The following is a 15,169-nucleotide window of genomic DNA, read 5'->3' on the forward strand; positions in this document are numbered from 1 at the left end:
TTTTTTTTTTTTTTTTTTTTTTTTTTAAGAGAGAGAGAGGAGAGAGAGAATTTTAATTTTTTTTTTGTTTTCGGCAGACACAACATCTGTGTTTGTATGTGGTGCTGAGGCTCGAACCCGGGCCGCACGCATGCCAGGCGAGCTTGAGCCACATCCCCAGCCACCAGAGCTTCTTTATCACAAGAAATACCTCACATTTCCATTTATTAACTAGTTTTTTTAAAGTAAATTTTAAATATTTATTTTTTAGTTGTAGTTGGGCACAATATTTTTATTTTATTTATTTATTTTTATGTGGTGCTGAGGGTGGAACCCAGGGCCTCGCACATGCTAGGTGAGTGCTCTATTGCTGAGCCACAACCCCAGCCCCTTAACTAGTTTTACTCAGCTGTCTGGAAAAAGTTGTTTGTAAGTATAAAGAGAAAGGAGAAAATTAAGAAAAACTTCAGCTTCTTCAGAAATTATTGTGCTTGGTTTAATTTAAAGTCATTAGTCACTCCATTATTTGAGAACTGGATGCCCACACTTTTCTTTTTTTAACCTGAAGTTTTCCAAAATTATGTGGACAATGCAAGGGTCCTGGAAAATAGAGATGGCTAACTATGATTTTGTTGTCATTATCTCCTGGAAAAAGATCCCTGGTGGTGATGGCTTCCCAGGCCTTGACACTCTGGTAAGCTCTTGGCATAGGAGTGGAGACTGTTATGACAGGTACTTAGGAACAAGCTGTGTTAGGAATTTAATTTGAAAGTGAAATCTTATCTTAAGCCTCTGCTAGGCTTTCAGTTGTCTTAGCTGAACTGAGGTGTAAGACTTTAACTTCATTTCATTTTTAATTTTCAAGTGTCGGTGTTTTTGGTGAAAGTAGATTGCTACACTTATGGTAGTATGGGGTGGGGGAATTAGAAATGAAAATTTCTTGCCAAAGGTTATTTGATAAAGTTAAAAGAGGCTTTCTGGTGTATTTGCACCATGTTCTTGGAGTGCCCAGAGCACCTGAATAACAGGTATAAAGACAGGAATCCTGCAGGCTTCCCAGGAAATCCACCCTGTGTGGTTATTAACATTTGAATTCCCTCTCCTAAGTAGTTTGTGTCTATCTGCTGAGGTGTTTTTGGGGCCACTACACTGGCCTACCCCTTCTGGTTCTGATTATTGTCGAAAGTGACAGGATTACTTTGGATCTGTGTGTGATTGCCAGGCTTTTGGTCTACTCCAGACCCAGAATATATCTTAAGCTACCTCCTGGACATCTTCACTTACATATTGCAAAGACAGTCTGTTTACCCGACTACCTACCTTCCTGCCTATGTGTCTGTCTATCCATCCATCATTGCATCCATCTAGCTATCTAGATATGTTCGGGATATTTTTTTCTCTTAAAATTTGCCTAGTTTCATTGGGATAATTGACAAATAAAAATCATATATTCTCAAAACTGGGGATGTAGTTCAGTGGCAAAGTGCTTTCCTGATATGCACAAGGTCCTGGTTTCTATGCCCTGCAATATATAAACATATGTGCAAAACAATTGTATATATTAAAAGTGAACACCTTATCTTTTGATATAAATACAGATTGACTGATCACTAATTTATGTCAATCAGACATTGACATAAATTAGTCACCTCATAGATAACCAATTTTCGGAATATTTAAGATCTTCTCAGCAGATTTCAGGCGTACGGTACAGATTTATTAGCTGTAGTCACCATGCTATATTAGATCTTTAGAACTTATTCAACTTAAAACAGAAACTGTACTCTTTGGCCAAGATCTCCATTTCTCTCACCACCCACCCCAGCCCCTCGCAACCATCATTCTACTTACTGCATATGTGTGAGGTCATGTAATATTTGTTTTTCTGTGCCTGGCTAATTTCACCTAGCCTAATATCCCCCATCACCATCCATGTTGTCACAGATGGCAAGATTTCCAGCAGCTTCTTCTTTTTTTTTTTTTTTTTAAAACAGCTGAATAACATTTCATTGTACACATATACAATATTTTCTATATTCATTTGTCTGTTGATGGACACTTCGGTTTCGTCCATATCTTGGCTCTTGTGAATAATGCAGTGAACATGAGGGTGCAGATGTCTCTTCAACATACTGATTTCATTTCTTTTAAAATATGCCTGATAGTGGGATTGGTGGATCCTCTGGTAGTACTGTTTTTATTTTTATTTTTTTGAGGAACCTGCATACTCTTTTGCATAATAACTGTACAAGTGTACAACACTTCCCAGAATTGTACAAGGGTTTCTTTTCTCCATATCCTCACCTGCATTTGTTATCTCTTGCCTTTTTGATCATAGCCATTCTAAGGAGTGTAAGGTGATATCTCACTGTGGTTTTGATTTGCATTTCCTTGGTGTACAGCATTGAAGACCTATCCACATACTTGCTGGCTATTTGCACGTCATCTTTACAAGACTGTTGAATCAGATTCTTTGCTCATTTCATAATGGGTTCATTTGCTTTTATTGTGGATGAATTGTTTGAATTCCTTATATATTTGGGGCATTAGTCCCCTGTAAAGGATATATAATTTGCAAATATTTTCTCCAATTCCAAAGGTTGCCTTTTTTTTTTTCTTTTTTTTTTTTGCTGTACAGGACCTTAGTTGATATATAGTCCCATTTGTTCATTTTTCCTTTTGTTATCTATGCTTTTTATTGCATATCCAAATACTCATTGCCACAACCAGTGTCAAAGACCTTTCTCCCTATATTTTCTTCTAGGAATTTAATGGTTCTAGTTCTTATGCTCAGGTCTTTAATCCATTTTTAGTTGATTTTTGTGTATTTTTTAAGATAAGGAACCAGTTTTCTTTTGTGTGTAGATGTGCAGTTATCCCAATACCATTTATTAAAAGAATATCCTCTCCCCATTCTTTGCACCTTACCAAAGATTAGTTGACCATGTATGTTAAGGTTAGTTTCTTGACTCCCTTTTCCTATTTCTTTCTTCAATTTTTATGCCCGTATCATGCTGTTTTGATTACTATAGTTTTATAATATGGTTTGAAATCAACATAACAATATACTATAATGTCTCCAACTTTATGCATTTTTCTTGAGATTGCTTTTTTTTTTTTTTTTTTTGTCAGTTGGGGGTCTTTTATGGTTCTGTGTGAAGTTTAGGGTTTTTTTTCCTATTTCTATGATAAATGTTATTGGAATTTTGCTAAAGATTGCATTGAATCTGTGCTTTGGGTAATATGAACATTTTGACCATAGTAATAATTATTTTTACTTTTTTATTGATACATTATAGTGTACACAATGATATAATTTATGCTGCATAGTCTTACATACACACAATCTAACAATACAGATTGACTGATATCATTCTCTAGTTCTTCCCCTCTCCTTTCCCACCTTCCTGCCTTTGGTCCCTTTCCTCTACTGATCTCCCTTTGATTTCCATGAGATCTGTTCCCCTTTCTTGTCCTTTTTCTCCTCTAGCTTCCGTATATGAGAGAAAAATATGTCTGTTGACCTTCTGAATTTGACTTATTTCACTTAACATAAGTTCCATCCATTTTCCTGAAAATGACATAATATCATTTTTTCTTTATGGCTACATAAAACTCCATTGTGTATATATACCACATTTTTATATATATATATACATTGAACATTTGATGGACACCTAGGCTGGTTCTGTAGTTTGGCTGTTGTGAATTTTATGGCTATAAACATGGGTATGCAGTTATCACTGTAGTATGATGACTTTAATGCTTCAGGATAAATATCAAGGAGGGGTATAGCTGAGTCATATGCTAGTTCCATGCCCAGCCTTTTGAGGAACCTCTGTACTGATTTCTGTAAGTGGTTCTATTAATCTACAGTTTCACCAACAGTGTAAAAGTGTTCCTTTATCTCTGCATCCTCTCCAGTATTTATTATTGCTTATATTTTTGATGACTGCTATTCTGACTAGTGTGAGATGAAATCTCAATGTAGTTTTGATTTTCATTTCCCTAATTGCTAATGATGTTGAACACTTTTTCATGTATTTGTTGGCCATTTGTATTTTGAGAAGTATTTTTTAATTCATTATTTATTAGTTGGGTCATTTGTTGTTTTGGTGTTAAGTATTTTGAGTTCTTTATGTATATGTTCTAGATGTCAATCCTCTGTTAGAAGGGTAGATAGCAAAGGTTTTCTCTCATGCTGTAGATACTGTCGTCACGTTCCTAATTGTTTTCTTTGCTGTGCAGAAGCTTTTTTCTTTTTCTTTCTTTCTTTCTTTCTTTCTTTCTTTCTTTCTTTCTTTCTTTCTTTCTTTCTTTCTTTCTTTCTTTCTTTCTTTCTTTTAATGCTATTGCACATGAGATTCTTTTTCATTCCTTTTTGGATTGAAATTTTTTCATTTTTAGTGTTTAGGAAAGCTACTGATTTCCATATATTGATTTTATATTCTCCAATTTAGCTGGCTATTTATGAATACTAACAGTCTTTTGGTAGAGTTTCTAGAGTTTTCTATCTATAAGATTACTGTATTAGCCAGCTTTCCATTGCTGCAACAAAATACCAGAGAAAATCAACTTAAGAAAGAAATATTTATTTTGGCTCTTGGTTTCAGATGTTTCAGTCCATGGTTACTTGACTGTGGTGAGGAAGAACATCATGTTGGGGAGTGTGTGGTGGAACAAAGGACTAACCTCATAGGGCCTGGGGAGGAAAGAAAAGAAGGTGCTGGAGACAAAGTATCCCCTTCAAGTTCACGCCCCCATGACTGAATTTCCTCCAGCTAGGCCCCATCTCTCAATAGCCTATTAAGTTATGAATCTATAAATTATTAATTGAAGTCAGAGCCCTTGTGATTTAATCACTTCCCAAAGGCCCTCACCTCTGAACACTGCTGTATTGGGGACCGAGTCCCCAACACAAGCGCTTTTGGGGGGACATTTAAAGACCCAAACCATAACAATCCTGTTCTGCAAACAGTGTACAATTTACTGTCTTTTCTTTTTCTGATCTCTTAATTTCTTTTGCTTGCCTAATTGCTTTGATAGGACTTCCAGTGCTATGTTGAGTAGATGAGGTGAGAATGGGCATCCTATCCTGTTCCTGATCTTAGAGGAAAAGCTTTGAGCTTTTCACCATTGACTATGATGTCAGCTGTGTACATGTCATACATAGCCTTTATTATGTTCAGAACATTCCTGTGTGTCATATTTATTGAGAGGTTTTTTTTGTTTTTTGTTGTTGGTTTTTTTTTTTTTTTAAATCATGAAAGGATGTTAAATTTCAGGAAGAGCTTTTTCTGCATCTATTGTAATCATATGATTTTTATCCTTCATTTTGTTGAGGACTTTTGCATTTGTACTCATCAAAGGTATTGGCTTGCAGTGTTCTTAAGTAAGGACATTTAAAACTGGTCTCCTCGTCTTCCCTCCCCACCTGCTTTCCTACAGGCCTCTAGTTCTGTAAACTGCATCACAGTTTGACCTAGCTTGATATCTGGAGTCATTACTGTATTCCATCCCCTACCCCTGTCCTAGGGGTCAAACCTGGGGCCTTGCACATGCTAGGCTTTCCTTCATCCCATACACCTGTTTTCAGGCCATTTTTAGTAAGTCCGTGCCACCACTGTCTGGCAGTGGCAGCACTGAGGCTTTTCTATGCTTTTCTCAGTCTTGCTGCCTTCTTATCTGCATGGGCCACTTGTGGTCGAAACCTTTGCTGAAAGTTCCTATGGTCCTTAGAGTGAACCCCAAATCTGTAACACAGCTTTTGAAGGCCCAGTCTTTTTCTGCCTGTCCTCCTCCAGCTGGTGCTTCTGTCTCAGGTTCTTAGTACACTCACCATCCATCATCTCTCTGACATTTAGTGTTGAAGTCTTTTCTGGAGACCAGTTCGGGCATCATAACACTGCTCCAACTTATTTAATTATGTCCATCCCAGTTGTCTGAAACTCTCTGATGACTTATCTGCTTTTCGGTGTTCTTTCCTGAGTGTGTCTACCCTAATTCCACCCAGACAGGAATGTTGCTTGCTTGATTGATTGAACAATGTCTCATATGAGGCTCATTCTTACTAAAAGATGGAGAAAACAAAAACCACAGGAAACTCATTTCAATGGAGAATGACAGTATTCCTTTCTAATTTATATTTGCTCAAATGATGACAGGCTTGCTTGTCTTTGCAGGTGTTTTTATCCACAAGTGGCCCTACTGCTTATGCAGCCACCCCAAGAGCACTGAGGCAGTGATTACTACTAAACCGCCAGACTCTGTTACATCAGGACCCTGGGTCCTGGAGGGACTATTGGGACTTAGAGAGTTGGCTGCCATGTCATTGTAGTTCTGAAATTATAACTGGAAAAGAAGTGAGCCAGCAGACTTTGACAGACTTGGCTAGGGTGAAACCAGGGTTGTTTTTAAATGAAAATTAAATATAGTTAAATGGGTTACATTGCAGCACACGCCAGAGCAGCTCTTTTGCCAGGTATTGAAAAATGAAAGACGGGCTTTGTTTCATGTGTGGGCAAGCTGAAATTACAAAGCTTAAACTTGTGGTAAGTATTCTTGTGATGTCACTCCTGTCCCTAAGCACTAAAGTGACTGCCAACATGAGAAACATCAACAAACAGCAACCATACTAGTAAAATTAGAGATATCATGAGTCTAAGGCACATGGTGGGTAGTTTAGAGGAGCCAAGTCTCTAACAGGTCTGACCTTCCTAGTGAAGTAGCACATGATAGCTGAGGAAACTACAGCAAATTTACTTCTGTATGCTGGCTGGCTTGGGTTTTCCCCTGTCTCTGCAACATTAAGGACAGATCCCTGGACTGAGAAGCTAGAGGAAGGTGGCTAAGAGGCAGAAGTAAACACATATTATGGATTGGGGTGCTGAGGGCAGATGTACAGAGAGGAAGGCCAAAAGATGCTAAAGACCTATTTCAAAAATATTGTGAATGGTCTTTTTTTACTTGAAAGAAAACACAACTCTGCTTCCCCCCTTTTCCCCCCATTCTGTTACTATATGAACTTCTATACCAAAGATATCAGATTCTTCTTTTCATAGGACTACTATTCGTGTACTTGGGTATATTGCTAATGAATATTATTAATATAGTGATCCTATTATCATTAGTAACATAGTTTATTTACATTATGAATTAAGTGGGGGGAGAGGTAAAATGAACATTTTATAAGAAAATGTGTCTTCAAGTGTGAGCAAATGATTATAAATAGATATGTTGAATATTAATTGTTCAAAAATTTGAGGCATCTAATATATCACACTTAACAGTCAGGCTGGGGGTATAGCTCAATGGTAGAGCACTGGCCTAGCTTGCTTCAGGCCTTGGGCTTGATCCCCAGCCAAGTTTAAAATATAAAAAAGCAAAAAAGGTCAGAGACATTCTTTGGGAAAAGCAGCCACATTCTTCCACTCATGCCTAGAAGCTCATCATGTCACCTGGCTATGACTTTGAACAGGCAGGATGAATATAGGGAGGAGGAGCTGCTTCCCTCTGTGGATTACAAAGCAGGTCCACATTAAAGCAGTGATCTGTCCATGTGGGTGCATTTTCTGCACCCCTATAGGTCATCTGGAATCTGATACTTCTGCCTGAGTATGTGTGTGTGTGTGTGTGTGTGTGTGTGTGTGTGTGTGTGTATAAAATAAGCTTAAATCTATTGACTTTCCAACAGTCCAAGATTGAGGGGCCAGTGAGGGCCTTCATGCTATGACATATTATGGTAGAAGCATCACATGGTGAGAGAGATTGAGAGGAGACAGCGCATGTGTGCAAGAGGAGGCTGAACTTTACACTTGCAATAACGATGTCATCCATTCATGTGGGTAGATCTCTCGGGATCTAATTTCCTCTCCAGTGCCTCACCTCTGAACACTTCTTAATGCCGTGCCAGCTTCAACATGAGTGTTGGATGAGACATTGCAATGACAGCAGTTGCAGATGTTATTGATCCTTTTGCAGTGAGGCCTTTGCAGGGACAGCACCAAGAACTATGCCCACACTCTCAGCAGGTACCCTAACCCCATAAACTCAGTGATGATGGCACAGCTCACACGTCCCCATGGAAATTTCTGGCCACAAATCTTTGTGGGGACTCCTAGGGAGTCACTGAGGAAACCCCTTGACTTGCTGGTGAATTCCTTTATGCAGGACAACTCTGCGAGAGAGAAATGGGAGCTGGCAGTGAAGGCCTGAGAACTGTGTGACATTTTTCTCCCTGTAAATTTCCCTTACTTCATTGTGTTTCCCCTGCTCGGGTTTTCCTTATAGTTGAGGCCCATTCACTCTTCCATTCAGGAGAGGGAGTGAGAATGTGTCTTCCTGATGAGCTGCTAGAACTTTCCTTATGTTCAGGCAAAATGTCACCAAGGATGAACTGATGATAAGAGCCTCCATTCCTAACAAAGTGACCACAGATCCCCCTGTCACACGTCTCACACGCGGAGGTCCGAGCCACCCAGTAACAGAAGGGGTCATCATCAGGTTTGTTCACTGGTGACATCATCGCTTGTTGCTATCAGCTGGCTCTTAAATGAGGATGTTGTGCCAAGAGACATGAAGAGCTTACAGGGAGACAGTATCCAACTGTCAGTTCAATTAGAGGAAGACAGTTTAAACTGGACAGCAGAAAGCATTTGAGCAATTGCTTTAATGTGTAAAACTAATTTTGAGAATTTGAGATGCCTGATAGAACACAGCTGGGGAAAGGCCTTTTCTGGACCTCTCTACTTAATGATGGCAGAATGGGCTGCTGTGACATTACCTAAATTAGGACCTCATTGGCTCCTGGATGGAAACTGAGTTGAAAGTTGATCTCGGCTTGGAAAAACATTTAACGCAAAGAACGAAAACAAAAAACAAGACTAAAATAGTTGTAGGGACAGTATAGCATGGATCTGTGCTCTTATGAACAGTTATCAGTACATCTCATTAAATGCTTGGTGTGAATGCTGCACTGCCCCTCTGAGGGGTTTCTATGTTGATTGCACTGTCAGGGCGTCTGAGCCTGTAAACCTAGTGACACATGGCCCCAGATTCTGACTAGTTTGCCTCTAGCAAGCAGGGACATTGTTTTTGCTCCAGTGACCTTCAAAGTGCCTGTAAGATTAGGGCCGGCCATCTGGAAAACTTTGATTGCTTTGAATGGTAAAGGTGGGGGAGGCACAGTCTCCATGGTGACATCAGCCTTGGCACTGGTTGCAGGCATTAGGTAGTCCTAGCTGTGAACTTTGGTGGCTGCTATAATCTTATTTGCCATGAGGCAGGTGGAGGACAGGGCATGAGCTGCAGTAAGTCAAGACAAAGCTATCTTCAGAGCTGCATTTGGCAGCCTTCCAAGGTTCTTTGAACCCCTAAGTTGATGTGAGAGTGACAGAAGAGGGGATGAAGAGGCTGAGCCTTGGGGATAATGCTCCGGTAGACAGCAGAGGAGGACACCACCTGAAGCTCAGGTGCAGACCTAGCTAGCCTTGTATCTCATGCTACATTTGTCTGACCCCTAGTTTCAGAGACAGAAGGAAGATTTTCTTTGGTGTAAAGCCTGCCTTTGCAAATCTTCATCTTCCCCTGCCTCACCCCGCTCCCCAACAGGCTCCAGTGTCACCCTCTAGGATTGACAAAGCAAACATCCATCCCACTGGGGAAACACCATTCTTACCCACAGGAATGTGGTTTAGCCCAGTAGCCCAGATACGTCAAGCCAAGACATTCATGTGATTGTATGAAATTGTCACCTTTCCTATATGAGCAATAATTCAGTCTTATCCACAGTTACCTCCATTTGTGTTTTTAGATATTTTTTTCAATTTACAAACATTTAACTTATATGATTGTTCTGTCTCCTTTGAAATATCCTCCCTATCTTTGCACAGAAGAGACACCGAAGGTACCTGATCCAAGAGTGAGGGTCTTGCCTTAACTGGGGTGTATATGTTGAATGTGGGAATGGGAGAAAGTCACTGCGTCACTAGAATTAGAACATTAAATGCATTCTCCTATAAGTGTTAAATTAAATGATAGCATTTTATATAAGTTAAATTTAATTGAATGGGCTGATCTAAAATTATAATATTTAGACTCTTTCTGTAGGGAAATAAGATTCTCATATAAGTAACCCTCTGGAATACTACTTGTTCTTAAAAAATGTGGAGTTTCAGGATTTACAGCTTCCAGATAGACTCCTGATTTCAGCAAGGTTTCAGAAAGATGCTGGAATGAAGGAAAGACCTTCTAGAAATGGAGAGTTACCAGGCTTGTCCTGTACAGGAGCAAGATTTATCACTGTGGGACTTTTTTTCTACTCTTCACCAAACTGTAATTAACTAAAAATGAAATTTTATATAATTGCAACGATGTAACCCATATGTCGGTGTCAAGTATTTTGAGTTTCAGTACTTACCCAAGTACATTTTACTACCTGATTTTTTCCCACAGTTATTATGATTCAATGATAGAAGTTTAGTAATTAAAATACTTTGATTACACAAAATATATATTTAGGTTAGGTTAATTAATACGACATTATTTGGGGTGAAATGGAGAATCTTATTCTGAACCTAAGTATGAATGTGTTTGATCTTAATTTCCTGGATAAAGAGGTTCATAAAGTACTACTTATTTCACCTGCTTAGTTTATATGCCATTTTACTTTTGTTTTACCATTTTATAAAGTTAAAATACTTTCTTCAGGCAGAGTAAAAAAATAGAAAGGTGTGATTTATGTTTAATATTTCTAAGATTTATATTATACATATATTTATATTGATTTGAGTTTTGGGTTTTTGGTACTAGGGATTATACCCAGGGGCACTCTATCACTGAGATACTTTCCAGTGGCCCCGCCCCCTTTTTCTTTTTTGAACAAGGGTCTCACTAAGTTGCTGAGGCTGGCCTCGAACTTGTGATCTTCCTGCTTCAGCCTCCTGAGTGGCTAGGATTATAGATATGTGCCACTGTGCCCAGCTTCGATTCCAATCTTTGAACATTTTTATTTAGATCTTATTGATCAACATTAGGACAGAATAAAGTATATCTTATCAATATCTACATTTGAACATTAATTTTAAAAATATTATTTTAAGTATGATAAGAAACATTTATTTATAAAATTCCTAATTCCCAGATAATACGTTTTGTGTAATCTGAACATTCAGATGACTAAATTTTGGTAGGTAAAATGATTACCAATTAAAATGAGATATCTGTAATGGTAGTTAAAAAGTGGCTAATTAAATATGATTACAAACATGTCAGTATTTATCACCCTATGATATTAAAATTCCTTTTTAACTAAATATTTTAAAAGTCATTTACAAAATTAGATACTATTGCCATAAGAAAATAGATAGCCCTTAAATTGAACTTTTAACCACAGGAACTATAACAGTGACCATTAAAAATTTTTAATAGTAGTACTGTCAAACAACAAATAGAACATTTTGTTTTATGACTAGAAATGATAAATTTCAGTAGTTTCAAAGATACTCCTCAGAGACTAATTAGTGATACGCCCCTGGTTTTCAGTGCTTTTTCTTTATTATATATCCTCTTCCTAGTGGCATCAGTGGTCACTATTCATGCCAAACATCCATGAGGACCAGGCAAGTGTCCATAACAAAGAATTATTTGGCCCCAAGTGGCCTCAGTTTGATAAACTGGTCACTCAGCTCACTGAATGCGAGAATACAGAGCAAAATCAGAAGTGGTTTCAGCTTTCAAATAACTTTTCAGACTCTTCAAAGAGGTTAGTGGAGAGATCAGACAAGGAGAGCAGAGGGCCAGAACAGCGTGGGGAGTGCTAGAACTGAGCTATGCATGAGGCCCTGGGGCCCACAGAAGGAGCATCTGAAGGGACAGGAAGGAAAGAGTTACTGTAGGGCAAAGTTAGTTTGAACTAACAAGCTTCCTAAGGCAAAGCAGATGTCAGGATAGGAATAAGGCATTTTAAACAAAGAAGATCTAATAAAGGAATATTTTTATACAGCTTGGAAACAAAAGATAATGAAGCAATTCAGAGACAAGTAATAGCAGAGAGGTGCTACCAACCTCTTAGACTGGAGTGGTAAAGAAAAGAGGTGGACTCTGTTGAGCCAGAAACCAGTGTCACCTTTGGGACCTCACACATGGGAGGAAAGAACTACCTAGCTGAGAGAGAAGCCAAAGCAGAGACATAGCAACTACTGAAAATGCTCACTAGAGAGACCCAGAGAGAGGGAAGGAGGAGGAGGAGGAATAATAATAACAACAACAACACTAGTTTTCCCTTCCATTCATACATCATCTTCTACCATTGCTTCCCACTGACCAAACTGGGAATTGTGGTTTCCTATAATCCAGAGGGACAACAAGGGCCAGAGAAAGAATCTGAAAACAGGGAAGGAAATAGGAAGGAAATAGGCAGAGGCCCAACAGTATGGAAGAGGATCTCTACGAATAATCCAGTATTACTACAGTGAAAGGTGATGAGTGCTAAGCTGAGGAGATCCTACATTTTCTCAAAGGTCCAAAGGCAGACATTGGGCTCAGTGATAGAGCTTCATTTGCAGATTGGGAAGGACACTGTCAGCAGAGTGAAGGATGGGTTGTAGGTGAGCCAGACCATTCACAAGGCCAGAGAGGGGCCAGGAAGCCCAGGCAGTTGTCCAGGTGGAAAGTTCCTCGGGCTGATGGTAAGGCAGTGGCAACCCCCCACTGTGCAAAGATTGATGAGATGAGCACTAAAACCTGTGGGAGACCAACCTTGCATGACTGAGTTAACTCCCCTGCTGGGCGATGTGGCGTCAGGCACCCTTGCTGCTAGACTGCCTCGCTCTTCTAGGGTTCCAGTGACTTGTGTCTTCCTGCCCAGGCTTGTCTTCCTATAGCCCCATGGCTGGAGCTATGCTTACCTGTTCCTTTGTAATATTACCCCTTGCCCTATTTAGGATAGAATGTTCCATGGAAGTGCCTTGTGTGTGTCCCCTTCTCTTACTGTGCCCTTGGGTGTAGCCTACCCAGATGTCAAGTCAACCTGCTGACAGTGGACATCATGAAGATAGACTCAGCCCCCCTGAATCGTGACCTCTTGCCTCATTTGAATAGCTTCTCCTCAATAAAAGGGGTCAGCATGTTCTCTCTCTCTTCCTGCAGAACCTTAAGGTCAGAGGAGCCGTCACAGCGACCCCAAAGAAAAAGGCATTTGTGTCTCTTGTGTGGTTATTTTGCACAGCCCGGTTAGCCCACTTTACTTGAAGTGACCCCTGAGCCCTTTAGTCACGAACAGAAACCCAGCAAGAACCTCTTAGACTTGGTGATCAAAGAGATTTGCAGGAGAAGAAAGCCTTATAGGATGACCCCAGTTTATGGCCAGTAGGTGACAGTGTTGGGACTGGAATCTTGTCCTGCTGATTACCACCCTATGGCACTTTCGCTAATAACAGTGTAGTAGTTCCCCATATTCACAGGGGATATGCTCACCAAGACTCTGGTAGATGAATGAAACCCCAGCTAGTTGGATCGGGAGGCTGAGGCAGGAAGATCATGAGTGCCGCAGTCTGGCTGGGCACAAAATAATCGAGCCACCACACCTTGTAGATTCAAACAGCAATTCTTTATTCCCGAACTCTCACCGGCACTCTACACACACGTTCTGGGAAAATCCACTACCTCCACCGGGCCCTGCGTACCAAAATACCCTCTGAATCCCGCGAGAACTCAAGGAGGGGGCGCCTGAGGCAGCAGGATACGCCCTATTCCCAGCAGGATCCACCTTAAACCCAGATCCACCCTAAACCTGGATCTGCCCTAATCCCTGAGCAAGGTCACCTTTCATGGAATGTCACTGCAAATGACCTGGGTCCAAGGCAAGCCCATTTTCACAATGGAGAGTCCTCCCTCTAAGCAACATTGGGTAGGCTGACAAGGAAATTGCCATGTGTCATTCCTACTTGGCTGTGGCTCTCAGCATATGAGTTCAAAGCCAGCCTCAGCATCTTAGCAAGGCCTCAAGTAACCCTGTCTGTAAATAAAATACGTATTTAAAAAAGGGCTGGGGATATGGCTCTGTGGTTAGATACCCCTGGGTTCAATCCCAGGTACCACACACAAAAAAGTATTTTTTCTATATAGACATGCCTACGATAAATTTTCATTTTTTTTTTTACATAATTAAAGTGCTTTGCATCTCCTCTTTGGCATGTTTGAATTGCTAGCATCACTACTCTTGTGCTTTGAGGCCTTATTAAGCAAAATAAGAGTTAATTGTACATAGCACTACAACAGTTGACCAGATAACTAACATGGCTACTAAGTGATTAATGGGTAGGTACTGTATACAGCATGGATACACTGGACAAGGAGATGACTCATGGCCTGGCCAGGATAGAGCAGGACTGTACGAGAATTCATCCCGATACACACACACAAAAATGTGATGTAAAACCTATGTATTGTTTACTTTGAAATATTCCATTTAATATTTTTGGATTGCTTTTTGTCTGAATGTAGTTGAAAATACAGAAAGTGAAACTGGGAGGATAAGTAGTTGTAAATTACTCAGTCCCTTAAGTCCCAATCTCTACATAGGGGTTAGATATTCCCTAAGGCAATATTCTCTAGTACTGTGATTCAGGGATCCATACCTTCACTCCTTTAGCCAGTAAGAATTCAATGTGTTTTCTTCTGGTGTCACTTTTTTCTGTAATTTAGGTCAACAATTACAGAAATCTTCTTACTTGCTCACGTAACCTGGTTACATTCCTGGATTTCAAATGTAAGTTATAATTTAAATTTGCTGGTCATAGTTGTTTTTAGAGATTTCTCATTATGACTGGGAAGAAACTTCTATTCTGAAGTTCATGCAACCCAGAATCCAGCTTGTAGTCAATTGGATTTCACAATATTCCCATCTAACATTCTTTCTTGTAGTTCTGTTCATAAACATCTCTGGCAGAGCTCCCACGATTTATAAGACTTGGTATAAAACTACTAATTGAATTGCAACCCTTGTTAGCTAATAGAGGTCAAAGTATTAGTTCTAAATAATGCAACTTGGTATGTTACTCAGAAATTCCAGGAAAAGTCTTTTTCCACAGTTTTCAGTTTCATTCTAAGCAGTATACAACAATCCCATTGTTCCGCTCATGAGCAAAATAGTAAGTAATTAGTCTTCTAAAAAGCATGTTCCCCCAATTTA

The 15,169-nt window shown here is 39.6% G+C and overlaps 1 protein-coding gene across 3 annotated transcripts in view; it reads left to right on the plus strand.

The window, feature by feature from the left end:
• Spata13 (spermatogenesis associated 13) overlaps positions 1 to 15,169 on the plus strand; it is a 340,611-nt gene that overhangs the window by 242,626 nt on the left and 82,816 nt on the right. The gene's annotated exons all lie outside the window — the stretch shown is intronic.

The sequence above is a fragment of the Marmota marmota genome, unplaced genomic scaffold (genome assembly GCF_001458135.2).
Source record: "Marmota marmota marmota unplaced genomic scaffold, marMar, whole genome shotgun sequence".
In the NCBI taxonomy this organism is placed as follows: Eukaryota; Metazoa; Chordata; class Mammalia; order Rodentia; family Sciuridae; genus Marmota; species Marmota marmota.